Here is a 21,641-nt window from a genome sequence, read left to right as displayed (position 1 = left end):
AGCCCCCTTGAGCTGGGTGACCACGACACGAGCGGCCAAAGGCACAACCCTGCACACTTACAGATTTACTAAAAGGAAAGCAAAGAAGCCCGGGTGTAGCCTGCCGCAGGGCATTTCAACAACAAAACCGAGGCAAAAGAACCACAGATCCCTGAGCATCCCAGACTCATTTCTGCGTGCCTGTGCCAAACCATGCACTGCTGCCCAACACAAACAGCCAGGTATCTCGTATCTCACAGCCTCTCTTCTTTCCAGCATCTCTTCCTACACCAAATCTTCCCCTTCTGCTCCAGACTCAGAAAAGTGTCTCAACTCACAAAGTCGGCACCGGCGGCCCGTTCTCCAGTACTCCTATGCTGCCCTGCGCCAGTCTTTAAAAGCCCTTTTTTACTGTACAACAGAAGCATGAAAAAAGGACGTCTCCAAACCGCACAACCAGAGCCTTTTCATCCAAGCTTTCTTGGTGAAACACCAGGCATAGCTCATGCTACTGTGCCTGGGCATGACAACAGAACTGGGTTAGGTTTTAAACCAAAGCAGTTTTTCCACCATACACTGTATCATGAACTTTAGTATAAAAGCAGGTCTGTTAAAAAGTTGTCTTCAAAATCTGTCTGTCAAAAAAGAATCTGTAGTTTTTTCCTCCTTCCCCACCCCATGTTGCATTTCAGTCACCTTCCAAATTCGCTTTTTGTTGCGTACTCTTCTTTGCAGACCTGCGGTAACTGGAAGAGACGGCAGGGTACGGGGATTTCTGGGTAATTACAGCTTTGATAACACACTATGTAACCAAATACTGAGCCGCAGAAGAGAATAACAGACTAAAAATTAATGCATTCATTGAACATCAGGTAAAACTCAGTCATTCAGTGGTCCGTGCACGACACGAGTACTTCACAAAAATAAATGAAACAAGTCAGTGGGAAAAACTGTAGATTTGTTCCTCTCACAAAAATATATACCTTGGATTCCCAAAGAAAAGTTCTCTGCACAGTCCAGAAATCACCCAGGCTAGTCTGCAGCACTGAGAGCATAAATCAAGTTTTCTCCACTTGCAGGGCTTACACTCTTGAAACAGTTGGATCTAATGCCTAATCCTTAAAGCAACCTTATTCATTTCTCTTAGGACACATCATCACAAGTACGGAAAAAATGACTTTGGAGTGAAACAGAGAGCAACTAAAATAAGCAAAAACTGACTTTGGTAAACTGCCAAGTGATGTGACCATTACACTGATCTAGAGAACATTAGTTTCCAGCAGTACCACCACTGTAACCTCATCTTCATCTGTTTCGTTCCACCTCTTGGCTTTCAAGGACAGCCACACATCAAAGTAACTCACAGAAATGGTGATGGAGGAAGAAATATTGAGCTACAAATAGATGGTAGACAAGCACGTTTTTCTGGGATGCTTTCCCGTGAGCTAAGGCTGTACAGCTCAATGGGCTTGGGATCTGACCCCAGTAAGCCCATGATCTGCAGTCCACATACCATGCAGACGAGTTTCACAGCCTCGCTGATTTATTCCCACACTTCCAAAACTGCCCCTTGCCCTACGCTGGCTCCCAGTCTCTCCTTAGCCCTTTTACTTTACATACACCAAACTATGCGTTAGGCACCACAGAAATGGGTCCCTTCTTACCCCCACCACAGCAAGGCAGCCAACTCCTGGGGTCCGTGGAGGACCGTGGCTTCAAACACATGCCTACCCTCAGCCCCAGCTTTGAGACTCCTGCAAAAGTCTTTTACCCTTGACGTCTAGAGAACGCTGGGCATGAATTGTCCCTGCAGGAATCACCAAGGAGCAGATGCTGATGGAGAAGGATGCGTCCAGGCTTTGGCATACATTTGGACCTTTGCTCTCACTCTTAGGTGTCACAAGGTAGAGACGATGAAGCCGGTCTCCAACTCTGGAGAAGATCAGAGGAGAGGAAGAGCGTGATCATACGCTCACAGAAGCATTGGTGGGAAGGACCTCTAGTCCATCATCTCTCTCAAAGCAGCACTAGCACCAGAACTAGATCGGATCAGTTGCAGCTTTGTCTAGCAGAGTCTCAAAAACCTCCAACCAAGGAGATCCCACCACCCTGCCCCAGAACTGCTCCTGAAACTAACTCAACCTCCCACACCTCAGCTTGTGGACATTTCATATTTTCATGTTGTCTGGCACTACCTGAACAATTTAGCCTCATCATCCATGCAACTGCCCTTCAAGTAGCTGGTCGGGAAATAAGACAGCAATCAGAAACTGATGTATATTAATAATCCTTATTATCATGAATAAACTATTCTTCACCTGTCACAGGTGAAAGTAGGACAGGGCTTCAGGAAAAAATTATTTTTTAGTGAGCAACAATTTAAGGTAGCTAAACATTGTGACAGGCAATCTGCATACACACAAAGTCTTTTGTAGGTATTCAAGCATCAGCTGTTGGAAAACAGCGAAGTTTTATTTTCTGCACAGGAGGAAGAAAAGATAAACCTGTGCAGTCTGTTAAGCACCTCCATTATAGCATGAAAACAGCACAGCAAGAGAGACTGTTTACTTAAAACAGCTTAACTGTAATGTAACACCCAAATCTTTTTAGCTGATAGTGGAAACGGTTTGGGCATGAATATCTATTTTAAACATGTTTATGTCACACTTCACAGAAAGGTCAAAATTAATGTTATACCAAAAGAATTTTTCAAAGTACAATTATCTTGACTCTTGGAGCAAAGAACATTTCTATTAGGTTTACCACCTGGGGTTTAAATCTCACGTTTTTTATGTATTTTTTTTTTTTAAACTAGGTACCTTACTGATTATATTGGGAGCTGCATTAAAGAGATCTTATAGCTACTAGCTATAATGCCGACTAGCTGCTTTTCCTCCACTAACCCACCAACCCTAATTCTCTGGGGGTTCACAAGTGATGTCTCCAAAGATCACGTGGAACTTTTTTTTTTGCCTGATTAGCCTGCTAGTCTCATTGCCGTATTTCTCTCAGTTTAACTCAAGGACTCATGTCTCTCCTCTTGCAGGCATTTCCTCAGAGACAGTGGGAAGGGAGCAGATTAAAAAAACAGACTAACCAATCTCACGAATGCAACAGTCACACAGAAAAATCATCATTTTCCTACACCCTGGAGCTTGCTGTTTCCCTCCTCATTTTCACAAGCTTCTCAAGCCTATTTGTTGACATTCTTACAGCGATCCAACGGTCTCTGTGAGCAGATGGCATCAAGCTCGGAAATCGTACACATGCCATGTTACATTAAGCCCTGGCTGACTCGAAGCTATTCCCAGCGTGATATTATTGACTTTTTTGGAGTAAGCAGTAAACCCATCTTCGGAGTTTTTCAGGCTGTTGTATTAGCAAGAGCAAGCAAACGCATAAGCCAGATTTTCTTGGCTGCCAATCTGTTTACAAAGAGTGTATCTCAACATCTTATTTCTTCAAAGTGTGGTTCAGAGAGAAAACAGTTTATCTGCTAATTCCAAGACTACTTTTCCATTCAGTCCCTTGCCCAAAGAGTACAGTTGGCTTTCTTCTCTCATTATTGCCAGAAGGATTATTGCCCTCCCTGTCCTCCACCTCTCTCTCCCCAGCGAAATTCTCTCTTCTCTCCCTCCTCACCCCAACAGGCACACAGATCATCGTGACCTGCTCAGTCCTCAACTCCCACACTTCCATCCAGCCTAGCCTTTGGGTAGTAGCCTTCACTCATTTAGCCATCAACGTGCAGAAGAGAATTTCATTGCTCTCTCAGTTGCTGTCTGTGAAAGATAACCACGGGACACGTTAATATCAGCATGTCTATGTTTGTACACGGAACAAAGCTGTTCTAGTTGGGACTCACCGAAACAGAGATACCTCTAAAACAGGCTCAACAAGTAGTTGAGTAACTTCAGCACACCCCAGCCAGGAATGAGCCTGTATATAGCAGGGAAGCCCCTCTTTTATCACAGCTCCGGATGGGACTGCTTCTTTCCCCATCAAAAGCCAGCTCAGATATTGCACTCACCTGCATTTTTGCACAGCAGTCATCAAATGTAATGCTCTTAGGAGCCAGGCATGCTGGAAGAAGAAAACTACTCCAGTCCTCTGCCCTACCGCAGTTAGTGCCTTACCAGTGAAGCAGCTATAATCATGCTGTGTGTGACCTGAGGAGCCCTGGCCAAGGTTTTGTATGCCAGATAAGCATCCAAGCCTGGGGTTATATCAGCTGCACTGAAGCATTGGTGGGAAGGACCATATAGAGGGTGTGAAGCTCCATATAGAGGGATCTACCCAGGCAGGAGGAGGTTGGAGGAGAACGAACCTGCGCTTTGCAGGTGTGCCCTTTGAGTCTTCCTCCCGCTCCGTGATTTCCATGCTCCTGAACTGGGGAATAAGAAAGGCTTTTCATCTCCACCACTTGGAGTTTGCACTGTGTCACGCAGCACCAAAAATCGGTCTGTGCTGCTGTAACAGAAGGTGCAAACAGACGCACCAGTTTGCACAGAGGAGCACACAGAAGGGAGCCAGAAATTCTGCTGAGGGCAGTGTATGTGTGCTTAGCGCTGGTGGTGATGCACCACAGGGCACAGTCCAACACCACCAGCAGCAACTACTTCTGGCCCATCAGGGGCCTCAGCACCGGCTGAGCTCCCAAGAAAGGATGCAGCACTGCGGGCCAGGGGCTGCAGGTCATGCCTGGGGACCCTCAATGAGCCTGGGGCAGGGGAAATGGTCTTCTTGCCTGCAGAAGGTGAGCGCTTGTCGAGGAGCTGTAGGAAGAGGTGGGAAGTCTGCAAGGCATCAGAGATTATGAAAAAGAGGACAGGATCTTCGCCAAGACCCTACAAGAGCCTGAAAACACCCAACTGCACAGACAGAGGAGCATTCAGTCTGTACTCATCAGGTTGGGAAAAGGAGACTCCCATAATGGAAAAGGCTGGAAGCTGGTGACTTCTGGCACCAGGAGGAAGGCTGCTGCTCCACCTGTGGATCGGCAACTACAGAATAGATTTGGTGCCGTGGTATCAGATGAGGGGCTGGGAGCTCTGTTCAGAGCAGCATCGGAGCCAGCTGAGCCTAAATCACATGGCAGTACCAGGAGACTCCTTGTTCTGCAGGATAGAGGCTTCCATCTGCCAGCCTGACACTGTCTAGGGAGATTTAGTAGGATCCACGACATTGAGGATAGTCTGAAGGCCCAGAAAGACTCAGAAGTCTATTATCCCCCACTGCTCATCCATGTGGGCACCAACAAAACTGCCTTTGGAGACCTGGAAAGTATCAGGCAACACTACATGGGTCTGGGGATGATGGCCAAGGGCATGGGTGCTGAAGTGGCATTCTCCTCAGTCTTGCCCCTAAAAGGGAATGGGAAGGGGAGAAAAACTTTGAGGAAGAGTGGATTGATCCTGCAAATCAACAGTTTGTTGCAAAGCTGGAGATGACAACAGGGCTTTTACAATCACGGATGGGGTGATATGGAGAAGAAAGACCTCATAATCAACAGTGCAGGGCTGAAGAGGGCTCGGCCCCAGAGTATACACACAATTAAGGAAGTTCCTACAGGACAGCATCACGGAGAAAGCTCTCACACATTCTTCCTTGAAATCAGCATGGCTGGGTCCTTCTCTGAAGTGCTTGAACACCAATCCATGCAGCATGGGGAACAAACAGGAGGAATTAGAAGTCTCTGTGCAATTACAGATGTCATGGTTTAACCCCAGCCAGAAACTACAGACCACACAGCTGCTCGCTCACTCCCCCCTCAATGGGATGGGGGAGAAAATCAGAAGGGTAAAAGTGAGAAAACTCGTGGGCTGAGATAAAGACAGTTTAATAGGTAAAGCAAAAGCTGCGGATGCAAACAAAGCAAACCAAGGAATTCATTCACCACTTCCCATGGGAAGGCATGTGTTCAGCCATCTCCAGGAAAGCAGGGCTCCATCACGTGTAACGGTGACTTGGGAAGACAAACACCCTCTCTCCGAATGTCCTCCCCTTCCTTCTTCTTCCCCCAGCTTTATATGCTGAGCATGACATCCTATGGTCTGGAATATCCCTTTGGCCAGTTGGGATCAGCTGTCTGGGCTGTGTCCCCTCCCAACTTCTTGTGCCCCCCCAGCCTGCTCGCTGGTGGGGTGGGGTGAGAAGCAGCAAAGCCCTTGGCTCTGTGCAAGCACTGCTCAGCAATAACAAAAACATCTCTGCATTATCAACACTGTTTCCAGCACAAATCCAAAACATAGCCCCATACTAGCTACTATGAAGAAAATCAACTCTATCCCAGCCAAAACCAGCACACAGGGCTACGATCTCATTTGGATCATGGAGACATGGTGCCTCACGTGGTGCCTCCAGGCTCACGTACCTGGAGGGCTGTGAGGGATGCATACGGCTCTTTAGGCAGAACTGGCCAGAACAGCAAGGATGGGGAGTTGCCTTTTATATGAGAGAGAAGCAGGAATGAATGAAGCATTGCTTTGGGATGGATGATGAGTCAGCTGAGAGCTAATGGGCCAGGCCCTGAGCAACCTGCTCTGGTTGATGCTGGTTTGGGACTTGCACTAGATAGTCTTCAGAGACGCCTTCTGTGACTCTCTGATCCATCAGCAGGAATTCCTGCCTATTTGTCTAGGAGAAAGGCCATAGACAGAAAACAAGACTTAGCTTCCCCCCAAATACAGCACGTGTGAACCTTAACCTGCTTTTCTCCCCTTGTTCATAGGCTTTTTCTTCTCTTTTACTCCTTTCTGCTCAGAAAGGGAGAAAATTACAGAACATGCCATACCTGCTGAAAGAGAGGACTCCGGGGGACTCATTAACCATCCAAACCTAGGCATATCATATGGAGTTCTGCAAATGACGATGTTCAATTAATTTGATCAGAGTCTCAGAGTATTCCTGCACAATACAAAGGTGAGGCCAAACACGTCATTCTTAACGACCACGCCGTGCGCAAACAATACTGTCTATTAGTTACACAAATCACACACGCACCTACAATTTTACAGAGAGTTTTCAGGTGTCATTTTTTGTGGGGTTTTCTGAGAGATCTCTGTGAGTGTATCCTTTACCCACCAGGTGTTATTGTCTGGCTAATGGACCATAAGAGTTATTTAAAGGTTGTTCTTTGTTACTTTGGCCTTGGCTTTTACGTGTACAGTATGTACCTATTTCCCATTGTGCAGGAAGCATGTTACAGTAAAGCTAACTCTCCATGCCAATAATGAAGCAGAGGAGTCAGCTAACAAATCCTATTCTCCAGAGGCATTCAAGTAAATTTCTTCCACTTAATGGCTTTTGGAAAAAATAGACCAAAAAGAACAAAATCACCAACCCCCAGTTCAGATCCAGGAGCTTAACATGGGTGGATATTTTAAGGAAAGTTTTTAAGATTTGGGGTCCAGTGAAAAACAATGATGCAATATTTGCTGTTCAGACTGTTTGAACTGCTAGCCCAACACACACAAAATGGTAGTAATTTCACCTCACATACATCGGCAGGGAATCTGCCCCGAAAAAACGAACCAAGATGGACGCATGACCTTTGGATTCATGAGAGAGGCAGGGAAGGGGAGTTAGTCTGAGTTATTTGGCACACAAAGGTCTACAGTACTCACTACGCTGAGAGAAGACAGGCTTATGAATGCCTGCCTGGTACAGCTGTACCTTCAGGCTCAACAGGTCCTACCTTAACTGCCAGAAGCTGGGAAGGACCTTCAAAGAGAAACAACTGTTTGTGCACCTCATTTCTTCTGGCCACCATCAGAAAGACAAGACCTGGTCCACAAGAGCTGCCTTTCCTCAATATCCTTTTTTATCAACAAGGACAGTCCCACGGTACCTGAATGAGGAGAGCAGAGCACATCCAGTGAGAGCAACCGTGGACACCAGTCATCACCAGACGCGTCTGTAGTGATGAGAGAGGTTCAAGGTCAAGCGGGGAAGTGAAGTCAACACAGTGATGTCAGGATCAGCAAAAGGTGCAGGACCAGGCATAGGCAGACCTACAGCACAGCTCAAGGAAAGGCCAAGGCAAAGAGCCTGGGCTTAAATATAACTGCTAGAGCAAGGTTGTTTTCCCAACAGCATGATCCCAGGTTGCAGCTGCACCGTGTTGGAGCTGCTCTTGAGAACAGGCAGTCACGCTCCCAGGAGATTGCAGAGCCCATTTCTGTTTGCTCAGCTCCTGACAGCACTAGAAGCAAGAGAAAGTAACGATACAGATGATGTTATGTGGTGACCAGGTAGGAGTCATTCCGCAGAGGTGAGAGCGAACCCAGATCTCCTGAATCCTGATTCTGTTCCTTGTCCAGGACCTCTGCCACAGTGAAGCAGTGGAACTTAGCCAGCTTGTACATCTTAGAGAGAAAAAAAACCAGTGGTTCTTGAGAGAAGGAAGCCTGGGGAAAAAAATTCACCTCACTTGTCTTGTCCCACCTCTTCCCACAGGGGTGAAGTTATCCTGCTTTGAATAGGGAGAACGATACTTTGAGAGGGCTTTGAGGTTCCTTTTATCATTAATGTATCAAAAAAGAAGTGTGAGAACTTCAAAGAGAGAAGACTGCAGGGCTGAAGGCACTAATTGGAGACAGATGGTCAGACATAGGCTCTTAAAAGCATGAAGATCAGCTAAGAACATCAGCCATTTATCTGAAAATAGCTTGAAATACTGAAAGAGGCAAATCACAACTTTCACTGTCAGTTCCTTGAATCCAGCTGCAGTCTCCAGTTGCAAAACTCAACACAGCCCACTAAATATGAATTTGGTCATAACTAGCACAGGACCACAGACTATGCTGACCTGCCAGTACGGGGTCTCAGCAAGAAACCTGTGAAAGATGCAGCTGCTGTTGTTATTCCCTACTTCACCCCACCATTGCCATTTTTGCCTGTATGCTTATAATACCCGCCTAAGACTTCTTTCGCTTTTCTTTCACAGTTAGGTTTTTGTCCGGGTGTGTTCAAAATGACTTTAAAATGAACAAAAGCTGTCACCTCTCGCCTCCTCTGAGCCAAGTCACAGGGTGAGGGGAGGAGGGGATGGGGGGAGTCACCTGAAAAAGCAGCCAGCCATGAAGTAAGCCCTAGATGCCTCTCTCAGTGCATGGCAGCAAGTTTGTCTCCAGCATGCCTCACAATAAATAGCCTTTGCACCGAATTTGGGTCTCCTCCAACTCGAATTTAACTTAAGGGCATTGCTTCAGGCCTCACATTTTTTATTTGCTGCCACATGAGCTCGCCTCCTCCCGGGGATCCCCCAAAATTTCCCACTTAAATAAAGGCAGGCATAGCCTAAGGACATTGTGCAGCTTTCTGGGTCTCGGAAACCAGTTGAGACACAACTCCGCACGCTGGCTTTTCATTTAGCTATAAATTCTCCATGCACTTCTGTTCTCCTGCATGTAACCTTTCGCATTCTGGGACCCAGTTAGTAGAAATACTTCAAGAGCATTCGGCACGAGCCCAGAAGCCTTATGCGAGATGTCCGTGTGAAGTATTCAGCCACGGGGATCGCGGTGCCGAGCTTTTCAATCCCTGATGCTCTGTGCTTTCCCAGAGAGCCCAGCCCTGCAGCGGGTCACAGTTTTCTCTCTCTCTGCCCGTGCCTTCTCCCCAACAAAGCTGCACCCCAGTATCCCCCCCCCCCCCCCCCCCCCAGCCTGATTCGAATGGTCTGCCTGACTTTTACACATCTGCTTGTTGGAGAAGGGGTGACGCCAGGCCAGTGTTGACTCCCCATCCACCAGCCAAGGGAAGATTAAGACCCAGCCTCATGGGCAATACGGCGTGTGTGGAGGCTGTGATAGCCCCCATCGGTGACCCCACAACCTCCCTGTCCTCGTTACCCTTCTGGTCCCAACCACGAGCAGAAGGCTAGTGCTGCGTTGAGGCAACCGCACGCTCTGGGACAGATGATACGGACTCGCTCCATCCAGAAGAAGGTCTGGTCTGCCCTCTCCGCTCCCAGCCCTGCCGCTGCTCCACGCAGACAACACCTGTACGGGACCGGGATTGCACAGCTGCCCGCGAGGGATCCCAAAATGCACCATCCTCACTCGAAATCAGTCACCGAGCCAGCGGAGGAGAGAGCCGCGAGCGTCCCAGCAGGCAGCACGGGAGGTCTGCGGCTGCCCGTGTCCCCAACACGATGCTCAGCTATGGGAGAGCCGCCCGATACCCCCACACCAGCAGAAACCCCAGCGAGGGTAGACCTTCGCTGCTGCAAATGGCACTGATCCTTCATGCTGTGAATGGGACAATCAATCTCGGGCTAATGCGGGTTGTTAAAGCTGCAGCCGTCGCTCCGATGAAGCAGCACAGCTTGCATCCCAAAAGACTCACAGTGAGAATGTAGTTTCCTAGCTGCACATTTGGGGGGGTGGTGTGTGAGCCCAGAGGTCCCAGATAACTAGGCTATTATACTAATCTTAAAACACAGCGGACAAGCCTTACCCCAGTATCCCTGCCCACTCCCAAGGCTTTTTTTCCTCCACCTTCTATTTCCTTGGCATGTTCTGTACACATGCTATACTCCCTCCTTCCTTCTCCTGTGTTTAGTACAAGGGGACGTACACCATCCCCGAATTTCAGAAGCAGCACCTGTTAACTTCGTAAGTCAAATCCATCCTGATGGAAATCTAGCTCTTTTTGGCACATAAGACACACTGGAAAATCCTGTGCATTAAATTACCCCGGTTACCCCATATCACACTGAAGTTAGGGAAGTGATGCTGATCCTTTGGAGCCAGGAGAGAAGGCCCAAATATGAGAAAGACCACTTTCAGGGAAATATTACCACAGCACAGGCAGGGGATGAAGTCAGAGCAAAGGATATTTGGACATATAGATAGATCTGTTCTTTCTTGGTAGGGACACTGTGCCTGCCTGTCTGATGCTAATGCCTCTGCTGTCCAAGTTTTCTCTCCCCTCCCTCTCGTTCTTCAATGTTTTCCTTTTGTCTGAGGCTCCCTGCCATCAGACTTCCAATAGCGTGAATTTCTTCCCAAACGCTGCTCGTCATGCTGCTTTTTGAAGCTGTTAAGGATGTGACACAGCTCTGAACTTCTTTTCTTCTTTTGGGGGTGGGGGTTAATCATCAGATTTCAGATCCTTGCTATTAAAATCCATCAGACAACAAATGAATCTAGGTAATGAGACAAGACTGTCACTTTGTAGGAAATCAATGTCATGGTGTTTGAGAAGCAAAATCCATTTACAATTATATTACAAGAAAGAATATATCTGGGCCACTTATTTCAGTGTTGGTAATGCAAAACATTGCCTTCCTGAGACATGCACCGTCAAACACCATGTATTACAGCACGTGCAGAAGATGAATATGAGCACACAGTTTAGGTTTGGCAGATATGGTACTAGACTGCACTTCCCAAGATTTTTGGATGAAGGCTTCCTATTTTTTGTAGCTTACCAGTCACATTCAAAGTTTTAACTGGAAAGCGTCCATGTTTAATCTGGTTCCACAGATCAGCTGGAATTGTTACCTTGTCCCATAACCACAGCAAGTTGCTGACTCCACCTTGGAAACGCCTGTTCTGCAGAAATCTGAAGTTCTTCCAACAAAACCTCCATGAAAGCCATAATGGCTACCAGGCTGAAATACATTCCCCTAGTGAGGAACAGCATTTTCCAAAGCCGATTCTAAAAAGCATCATGTTAGGAGAAGCTGAATCCAGTGGGCTTGAAAACCCAAGGAGTTTCTTCTCACCAGTCTGTTTGCCACTCTTCCAATTTGTGGGTGTCTCCACACAGCAAAGCATATGTCCCAAAGATGCAGAAGCACACAAAACACAAGCAACTGGCCACGCAGACCAACATGGACAAAGAACAGTGCCTTTACTGGCCCCCACAAAGCCATCAGCAGTACTCACATGAGCAACATGAGCAGCCTTACTTGTTCCCCCCCTTCCCTTCCAGCTGATCAGGACTGAAGGTCACCAGGGGACACATGCAGTTCCTCACTTTCCTCATCCACAGGCACACGTGCATCAGCAGAAACCTCCAACCCCAGACACGTAGTCCCTCCAGACTCCATACCAAGATCATGAGTCTCACTTACCCTGTGTCCAGCCTTGGGCTATCACATTCCGGTCTTCTACTCACCGACCAGTCGAGCTTGAAGCTTGCCAGTGAAATGTACGCCAATTCACATGCACTGAGACAGAGAGAGAAAGAAAAAAACTTTGAATCAGGTTCAATATGAGGACAGGACAGGCTGAAGTGCAGATACAGGGCTCAGCCAGAAAAGCACACTGATCAGCAGCCTGCTTACACACAGTTGGACCCTTTTATCCCCTCTCCTACCCATTCTCCCATGCTTGTTCCTCCCCAGATCACTTGGATCCCTCCTTTCCCTGCCTCCGGCCCTTCCCTTAAACATCCCATAATGTTTTCTACATTCCTACAATCCCCTTTAAAGATCCGATAATAAGCTTTACACGCAATCCCACAAGCCTCCTGAAATGTCCCATCACAGGTTTGCGCTTTCCATGATAATCTTCTTCCCCCTTTTTTTTCAATTACCAGGCTCATGACTGAGAATTAAGCACTAGGTTGGCCTCGGTCAAAAACCATATGGGGAATATTAAAAATGTAATAGTAACAGTGCCTGGAAGCATTGCCTAGCACCGTTTCATTGATTATTCTGCCTGTGTGGTCTCCGTCCACCTGGGAGTTTCACCTCTCAGTCGAGCCGGCAGACAGCGCATATGGATGGCCACCACAGAACTTCCCAGCATCACCGAGGGTATCAGGTGTGTTCCTGTGTCCCTGTAAATCAGGGTAGCCCCTCCGAAATCACGGAGCAAGCTCTGGAGCAAACTGGTGTGTCTTCAATAACCTCGACGGCATGTGAGCACCAAGCCCTCAGCTGCTCTGTGGTCCGGCTTGCCTTCTTGCCAAAGCTACGGGGCAGACGTACCCCGGGCGGTGATGGACACCCACAGCCACCCACCTTGCCTGTCCCAGTCAGTGAAACAGCGTGGAACAGCTCGTTATTCCTACGACACTCCGCTTTTTCCCTGCGGCACAGTCTTTCCGGCTAGTAGCATGATTTTGGCTGGAGTCCCCCCATCCCAGGGGCTGGTGCAAGATGTTGTGCAATGTGGGATTGAAGAGGTGGTTGCAGACAGGTTGAGCGACGGCAGAAGTGGTGGCTCTCGACCTGCTGGGCACCAGCTGCCTCTGTCACCCAAACAGGGACGGCGTGCCAAGAGGAGAAAGCATTTCTCTCCTTCCTGCCCTCGTTCCCAAAAGTGACAACCATCTCAGGACACCCCCAGCTTCGCCGCCCCTGCGTATCCATGCGTCAGCAAGCACACTCCTCCAGCAAAGCTGCCTTGACCTCGGTACAGACCATGGAGAACATGAACCCCAGAGACATGCTTGGGGCGGGCAAAAGTCCCAAATGCTGGCGCTAAATCTCTGTCCTGACAATAAACTGCAGTTCATCCACCTCTCCAGCTTGCTTTTCCAGCCTCACAGTACAGCCTGCTGTTTCCCACATCCATCAAATTTAACTACTTGAAATTCAGCCACAGCTGACAGAAGGAGATGCTGTGCACATGGATCCCAGGCTTCCAGTTAATGGCATAAATTGTTGCCACCTCTCCCTCGTGCTGAGCAATCACAGTCAGAAAGCTATGAAAGGGATATAACTCTCAGCAGGCGTACCCTTTGCAGAGCCTGGCATTTGGGTTGCCCTGGTCTCCTCCTAGCAATGGCAAAATAGTAGTAGGTGGCTTAGTTCAATGCCATATGAGTTCCCCACTGTTTGCTTAGCCCCCTGCCACCCATTTGCAGTCTACCTTGGCAGCACAGAGTTCATTCCTGTTTAGCTACAGAAGCAACCACAAAGAACCTTTGGAAGTCCAGAACAGGGGTCAGGGTCTTTTTTTCTTTCAGATTTACTGTTGTTGCTTTGCTTGTTTTGTTTTTCCAAGCCAAATATTTACTAAGAGATGTTCTTGGTATCCTTTGCGGCAGCATGTGATTTTTGCAAGCCACCTTTAAAGTTAAGTCTTTAGAGCTGGATGTCTACTCTCCACCTGCCTGCAAACCTACAACCAGGCTCACCAGATGGCTTGTGAAATGGGCTGCAAAAAAGTGCAAAAGCTTTGTTGGTTATTAGCCGTGCTATTACGGGAGTCTAACAGCCTGGGTCAGGAACCGTTTGCCACTTCAGAGAGCAAACACAACATTATCGCAACGAGAAGTAACTGCAGCAGCACCGAGCACGTTCCCTGCACGACTGCCAGCGGTGAGGGAAGCTGCATCTTCAGGCACCGATGCAGACAAAATCCCAGCAAATGGCAGGGTGCGGGGAAGCATCTCGTCTTTTCCCCAACCTGATCCAGCATACGCTGCTGGGCTGAAGCCTGCGGGAGAGGATTGCCGTGTCACGGAAGGGAAACTGAGGAAAGATGATGTGGGTCAGCCTCTCCCCCTCGAGGTACGCACATGACTTTATCTTAGGGCATGTTCACCAAGCACCCAGTGTGCTCTGCCCCCCCGAGGTGACAGCGCACGGTGGGTGCAGAGCAGCTGGGACCATCCAGGGTCTCTCCTGGGCGAGAGTGGCCCTGCACGTTTGATGTTTAAAATCAACTTCTTCCTGACAGCCCCAGTTACTTGGAGCCTCCTATTAAAGAGGCTTTGCTTTTCACAGGTTTTGGTAAAGACCGTGCTGATTTGTTGTCTGTGAGCTGCAGCCATCAGCCCGAAGACCATGCAACATTCAGAAGGACTATAAGACATTTCTTTCTTGTGCCACATAAACCGATTGAGTGTAAGCACTAAGAAATACAGCTACTCCTCCGTAGCAACATTTTGGACCCGTGCTTTGGCTTAATCTCTTTGAAGAACGCACAGAATCATTAAAAAAACCAGACACAAACCCCATGGCCAGCGCAAAGAGTTCAGTACCTTTGGTGTAGGACAGGCTCAAGGAAACTCTTTCCCTAATGAGAAATTCGGAGCGTCCTCTGCCCCGGCACAGACAGCATGTAAAGGCACGTCAGCAAAGTAGGTGGGTGCATTAGGATTAAACTCAGGATAGAGTCCCGATCCTGTAAATTGCCCCATATAGGCAGGCTGCTGTCCCTGTCCAGAGCCCATTGCAGGATCGGGACCTCCTTGCACAGCAAGATGAACCAGTTCGTGGAGAAGACCCAGATCAGTTGTCACCATTCGTGTCGCTGCTTGAGGCCCCAGAGGCGGCACGTCCTCCCTGTTCCAGCAAACTGCTCTCAACACCAACAACCCACGTCCAGCACACGCCGTGCACCTTCTTAACTCTGAACCGTGCCGTTTATTTTTCCGGCAAACGTTCACAGCCCTCGCACCTCCTTCGCCCAGGGCTTTGCGCCGCAGCTGAATTTAGATCAGCCGCCTGCCACGATCAATGAGTCAAACTAACCAGTGGTGTCCCGCTGGACTTCTCTGCTGTCAGCCTGCTGGCTGCAAGGGACTCTCTTTGGGCCAGATGCTGATGTTTTTATTCACGGCCACTTACTCTCCCCATGGCTTGCTGCGGGCACGGTGTAATACCCACTTCTGCATGTCCAACCTTGAAACCTTGGGGGTCTGCTCATGCAGGGAAGTCCCCCAGAAAGCTGAGTAAAACCCCTCACAGGCTCATCCAAGCAAGCCACCTTTCTCCTGGAAGGTAACTTGTCAAGATAACAGGATTTGCCCTTCTCTGTGAAACAACATGTGTCCCCGGTGCTGAATCTGCATGTATTTAACTTTCCAGAACTGTGTCAGCATGCTCTCTGTCGTCAGAAGCAGCGTATTTGTCATCTGCAGAGGCAGAACCATTTAGCTGCTAATGGAAGCGATTTCTGCTTCCCTGAGGCTGATGTTCACCCAGCCACGTGCAGCCCAAGGCTCTGACAAAGCAATGCTCCTTCCTGACTGCCCCAACACAGCAGCACCCATGTGAACTGAAACACCCCGGGGAGTTTCCCAGCTAAATTTAATTAGCACAGAGCAATGACCCAGAATTTCTTGCTGAGCTGAGAAGGGCTGCAGGGTCAGAGAACCCATCCCTGCCTACACAGACTACTGTGTTTGCAGCAGTGTCTCCACGCTCAGCTCCGGTCTGAGCATCTCCTGTCTATCCTCTTTCATACCCCCCTGGGGTGTTGTTTGCGTGCATCCCAGCACTTGGTTTAGCCCAGGAACGCCTAAATGAATAGCTCCGTGTCACCCTCGCCTCACCAGCGTGACTTCCAAAGGCAGCGTGAAAGCTGGAGATGCTCAAGATGTGAGTCAGGAGGCTGGTTTCCTTTTCCATGCCCTTCCCAGGGAGAGAAAGGCAGGCACCTTTCAAGAAAAAGCCACAGGACAGGCGTGACATCCCTCCACTAGTGACAGCAGGATGCTCGGGGCAAGGCTTTACAGAAAAGCACCTGAACAGGTCTGGGTTTAGCATTTTAGCATCAGTCACATCATTGGGGTGGTGATCCCCTTCCATTCCGGGAATTAAGTGCCTTTTTAGACCCACCATCCTAATGAGATGGAGTTGTCTAAGAACAATCATTATAGCCGGTTTCTCAGCCAGCAGAAACAGCAGCAATTCTCCGTGCGCCCCACTTTACCCTTGCTAAAGGGCTCATTTATGGCCCAAGTGAGTCGGAAGAGACTTCATATTCTCCTCCCCTTGATGAAGTACTCCTCTTGAAAAGCAGGATTAAGTGTTTATGAGCAGCATAGAACTTAAACTATTTCTCACATTCTACTACGCTACAGGGCTTCCTGGACACAGCCAGAGGCAGCAATAAAAGCAAGGACCCTACCAGAAGCATTCCTGCCGGCAGCAGAGACCATACGTAGAGAATATTGTGCACGGACAGACACACACAACTCACGCAGAATCCCACTGGTAAATTGCTAGTGCTGTCCCCAGGCTTTGGCACGGGACAAGCGACTGTCCCAGACAACCCAACGCACGGGGCTCGCAGGATCCTGGGCGTCCCTCTGCAGAAACCACTGCCAGGGAGCAGACAGACAGGGGCGGGAGGGGGGATGTGATTTGCAGATAAATACCTCTCTGAATTTCAGTGACCCCGATATGTACCTAACCGCTGACATTTTAAGAGGCACAATATAACTAGTGAGTAAAAATAACTTCTTTTAGGTCTATTACCATGAAAACCGGGAATGGACTTTATTGACTGGTAATTAAAATCTTATCCCTTTTGGTAGCATATGGCAACCAAGGAACAGGCATTTTTGTTAAGGGTATAGAAGCCAAACCACACTAGCAATAACTGTGTTTTATCTTCCTGGGAATGCACAATAAAAGAGTCAGATCTTGTAGCTGAACTTTGTAAAAGGCAGCAGTAATCAAAAGTTAGCACGGAATCTTATCAAACATTAATTTTAAAGCTGCTAATATTTAAAGACCCGCTTTTGTGTCTGTCATTTTTATTCTGAGATGTTTTACTTGTCTCATTTTAACGATCTGATGGTGAAATGGAGATGAAAATTACCCAGAGTTTCTCTTGAAGTTTGCTCGATGTGACTATCAAAAAGATGCTCTGTGCCGCATGTGCACGCGGGTCCGAGTGAGTTTTGGGGGTTTATTGGTCTCGATGTGGATAGATAAAAAATGAGAAAGAAAACTGCGGAAGGGATGGAAAAATTACAATAATAACTAGTGTTCCCAGTGCCACGCTCGGTTTGAATCAGGAAATTGTACATCAGTAAGAGCCAGCTCCAAAGGCCGTCAGCGACTACACAAAGGCTCCTGCAGCACTGGAAGAGAAGGGGAAGGTCACGAATTGGGCTGGAGCCACTACTCGTCGACAAGGCTGAAATAGCCACTACACTTGGCCTTTCAGGAGCTGAATCTCATTCCAGCTGTGCTTTTCAAGGCAGCATTCAGCCGATCAGATGTCCTAAACCTTCACAGAGAGAAGGGTTTCATCCTGCTCTCCGTGCCCTACAGCCCCTCATGGCCTTATTGGGGAATGAACTCTGCCATGTTCAGTGAAAAAGAGAGTTCTCTGCAGCCGTCTGATTTAAACCTTCCCAAATGCACTTTTACTTTTATTAAGCAAGCCTTTCCTAAGACACTGCCAGAAGAGTCCAGATCTTGCATTCGTAAAGCTAAGATATTGCTACCAATAAAAATAAATAGATGGCAATTACTACGGAATTACGCTTAGACCAAAAACGACTGAATTTATGACCCTCTGAATGTGTGCAGCATAAAATGCAGCAATACAGAAGTTTAAGGAGAAGAGGTGGGCAAAGAAACTTCTCTTTCTTTTTAATGATGTAGCCAGGAACAAGCCGAGCTCAAATAATAACTGAAATCTGAAGCCGTAAGTGAAGACCGCCTCTAAGTACAGAGCTCGTGTACCGATAACAGAGCAGTTCAGCAAGCGGTACAACACAAATAGATCAGAGATGACTACGCATTAAATGAGGACACCAGGCTGGGAAAGATCCTGCTGGAGAGCTGCCTTCTGTTAAACTTTACGGTCTACAGCCAACAGGCTTTATCCAAAATCTACCGATGCTCTTTCCGCTGACATACCCAGGCTTTGGCTAAAAAGCCTTCTCGCAGGTCAAAGCTCTTTGCTTTGCCTGTTGAGCGTAATTCTTGTGGGACACCCTTGAAGGGTGGACAAGGTTACTGAGCCCAAAAGTACTTCCAGGGGTGTACGGGTCCCTCCGCTTGCAGAGGCAAAAATCAACTGTCCTGGTGTAAAAGTGCTCTTGCACCTTTATCACTGCATTTCTGCCTGTGGACACTGTACTGTAACCACTAACGTGAACAAACCAGCAGTACGCTCCCGTGCAGTACAGCCCAGACCATTTCCAGATTAATAATGCCAGCTTCTGACACTGCGTGGGTTCTTTTAATACAACATTGCTAAAATACTGTAGAAATAATAATTTAAAAAAAAAAAGGCATCTAAAAGCTAGGAAATTTTAAATGACAGTTCCCACAAGTTATCTCTGAATTTGTACTCTCTGAAAACCTCATCTGGCTACTGTGGAAATATGAGGTAAATATTTCTCTAAAATGAGAATGGTTTCCTGGCTAGCAGTGGCAGTGCAATAGCTTACAAAAGACACTCTGAATGAGCTTCCAGTATGAAGATGTCCTTGAAAAATGAAGAACCGTCCAAAAACAAAGGCTGCACAGATTACCTTACATCTGCCCCTTTGACTGACCTTGTGTCCGCCCACCCTATTCAATGGCTACATTAAGCCATTTGCCGGATAATGGTGACTTTCAATGAATCTAGCAAACTCTGGCTCAGGCCCCCCAGCTGGCAGTGGGAGATGCCTTTATCTTCACTGCTCAGCAGCTTCAAGAAAAGTTTTCATTTTGTCCAGAACAAAAATTATTTTCCTGAAATACGGAGTTCAGGTGAGGAATTGGGCAACCCATTAGTCAACACTGCTCTGCTAACTCTGCCGACAGCCTCCGCTGCCCTTGCTCCCACCCAGCTCGTCCAGGGATGTGGTCCTGGAGGAGCCTGGTGTGCTCCCAGGCCTTCGGTTGATTTCTTAAACGCCCACTGCTCAGCTTCCTCACCTTCTTGGTCTTGTTGGTCCTTTCTCTTCCAGATATATCCAACCCAAGATGGGCACTGTCCTAGGAGCACCACTGAAGAGATGCAGCGCTCCCCACACATCCACATAGACTGACGGCTTGGTCCCCTTGTATCTAATGCCCTTGCACAAAGTCCCAAAATTCTCCTGCCGTGGTGCCTGCAGGTTGTTAAAGACGTGTCCCCTTAATTTAAAGACTCACAGTGATGGAGAGCCCAGTCCCTTAGCAATCAGTCTCGATGGCCAATTACTCTCGCTCTTAAAAATCTACATTGTATTTCCAGGCTGATTTTTGCTGACTTCAATTTCCAGACACTGGGTACTACATGTTTTCCTATTAAGAAGCCCCCTAAAACCTCCTCTCCCTGGGCAGTCATTTCATCAGACTTCTTTTTGACATAGCAAACAGGCTTGCAGTCTTGTTTAGGCACCGCAACACAGCAGGGTCCCAGTCCTGGCCCTACTCCTCCTGCTCCTGTAGTTCTCCTTTAGCTCCAGGAAAATACCTAGCTCCCATTTTGCAAGGACTAGGGCAAAAGAGGCCACGTGGAATACAAATGAACCACAAAAATGTGCTTCGTTATCAGCCTGTTACCTCTCTAAAAGTGCCTATTCTTGCATGATTATTGTGAGTTGTATAGGAATCATCTGTAAGGGAACATCTCCCACTGTTGCAATAGGAACACGGTGGGATGGCCTGAAAGTCCCTTGCTGGCCTTCTCAGGGAAATCCTGGGGTTTTGCGGGTTTTTTGGTTTGGTTTGGGGTTTTTTTTAAGAGGGAGAGAGGCTTACACGCGTTGTGAACACGGGTCTGTTTAGCTGATACAGAAGGCAGGCGAGATCTGTGGTTTCCACAAAGGCAGCCTGTGTTGCCCTGTGGATGCAGCTGAAGGTGATGCAACGGGGCTTGGGTAGTCCAGTACTTTCCCTCCAACCCCCAGGGCAGAACTGTACGTCTTGCCTTCCCACAGGCACGACGTGAAGCGTGCATTTGTGGGGAGCATTCGTGCTCCTCCAACCAAAACGCCACGAAGGTCCCGTGCTGGGGGTCTTTGTTCTGGTGTCTTGTATACAGCCAGAGCCTTGAAGGAAGGCTTTCTTCAAAGACCGTGAAGCTCTAGAGCTGGAAAGGTATGACAACTTCTTCATGTCCCTAATGAAAAGTCAGTATTTGGCTTAGGCTACCTACACACCAGCTTAACCCGTTCTCCCCCACAGTGCCCCAAACCACCCTCCTACCTTGACGTCTCTATAAATCCAGATATTTCTAGCTCTTCTTGGACTGGACAGCTTGAGATCCTGTTCCCAGTACTCCTCATCAAGTGGGATTTGACACCAGCATCTGCAGCAGCATGATCAGGATGTTCTTCCAGACAAGGACCAACACACACACAGCAAGTGAAAAATGCTTGCTAGGAACACCGTGCCCCATCGATTCAACCTGCAAGGGTACCGCAGGCTCCAGATTTCCTTCCCTATGGGCTTATCTGCACCGACTCCATCCACATTCAACCTCTTCTGACTTTCCAAAGACTGTCAGAAAGATTTGTTGACCACAACCTGCAGGGTCAGGAGGATGGAAAGCATTATCAGAGACTTGCTTGCGTGGGCTTTCATGGTGTCCCCACAGCCTGTGTCAGGGAGCAGCAAGAGTGGGGTTGTTCCCTGAGGGAAGGGGAGCTGGTACCCCAGGCTGATAGCAAGACCGGGCAGTGTCCTCACCAACCAGGGTGAAGTCCCATAGACCCTAAACACAGAGTAGAGCAGGTCCAGTGACATTAACCAAGGTAACGCCACAGTCTAGCGATCCCCAGACAGGTCCGTGATGAAGAGGCAGACCGACGGTCAAGCTGGCAAGCCACATCAGCAAAGCAACACGAAGATCAGCAAGGTACAGGACCTGGCACAGACATACCTCCAGCACAGCTCAGGCATTGACCGGAGGCAAGGACCTGACTTTATGCAGGTCCACGGCCAAGGAGAGGAGATGCCAACGAGGCTTCTCACTGTTCTTTTTCACATCTTACTTGTTTTCCCAGCCTGACCCCGGGTTACAGCAGCA

At 48.2% G+C, this 21,641-nt stretch overlaps 1 long non-coding RNA gene across 1 annotated transcript; it reads right to left on the bottom strand.

Moving 5' to 3' along the window:
* Nucleotides 1–6,269: 6,269 nt before the first annotated feature.
* On the bottom strand, nt 6,270–10,047 carry LOC121233760. The gene is made up of 4 exons (XR_005933859.1): nt 9,834–10,047; nt 7,676–7,828; nt 6,773–6,885; nt 6,270–6,615 (listed from the first exon to the last, which is right to left on the bottom strand). It is a non-coding gene; the product is annotated as an uncharacterized LOC121233760 (long non-coding RNA).
* Between the last annotated feature and the right edge of the window lie 11,594 nt (nt 10,048–21,641).

The sequence above is a fragment of the Aquila chrysaetos genome, chromosome 13, assembly GCF_900496995.4.
Source record: "Aquila chrysaetos chrysaetos chromosome 13, bAquChr1.4, whole genome shotgun sequence".
Taxonomy (NCBI): Eukaryota; Metazoa; Chordata; class Aves; order Accipitriformes; family Accipitridae; genus Aquila; species Aquila chrysaetos.
This window is presented reverse-complemented; position numbering and strand designations above follow the sequence as displayed.